The sequence below is a fragment of the Penaeus monodon genome, chromosome 23 (genome assembly GCF_015228065.2).
Source record: "Penaeus monodon isolate SGIC_2016 chromosome 23, NSTDA_Pmon_1, whole genome shotgun sequence".
Classification (NCBI taxonomy): Eukaryota; Metazoa; Arthropoda; class Malacostraca; order Decapoda; family Penaeidae; genus Penaeus; species Penaeus monodon.
Window position 1 is genome coordinate 41,171,903 of NC_051408.1, and position 729 is coordinate 41,172,631.

Consider the following 729-nt stretch of genomic DNA (forward strand, 5'->3'; position numbering starts at 1 on the left):
GAAATTTAAAGTTTAAGATTCATTAATGAAAAGACTTTTCTTGTCTACATAATTTCTTAAGACGATTGTTAAATCAATATATTTTGATGTATTAAAAAGAATGTTTTTTATCTTTCGATCAGCTGTAATAGATATTTTTGCCAAAGAATTTTTCCCCAAGGGAAAGAAATGGGATACAGCTGTAAAACAAAATAGAGGATGAATTATCTAATGTAATACAATAAATGTGATGAGAAATATTTAGCTAATGTATAATGGTAGACTGTTTTGCATATAGCACAGTATATGATGGAGGGGAAGGAATATGACTTAATACTATTTTCCGTTCTTTCAGATATGTTGATTTAGATTGTCATAGAGGTTGCGGATGTGCCATTTTAACTTTGGCAAATTCTCGGTTTCCGTGGGCTTCGAAGGCACTACCTGTGTCCCCGCGAGTGTGTTTTTTGTGTACCAGGCAGTTTCCTTTCAGTATAAACACTGGACAGACAGTTTTTTTTGATGAACAACCTTTTCATTCTGTTTGTGAACAGGAAAGGTATACAGACTATAATGTAATACATGCCGTCAACATATCTAGGTTTAGAGAATCAAAGCTGATGTTTTTAGAGCCTTATCAGTCTCCTCGAGTGTAGTGACAACATGTTTAGAACTTGTTTAGAACACGTAATAGACAAAATTACTCAGGAACACGAATATGCTTTCTTTTGTTATTCCATTTCTCTTTCA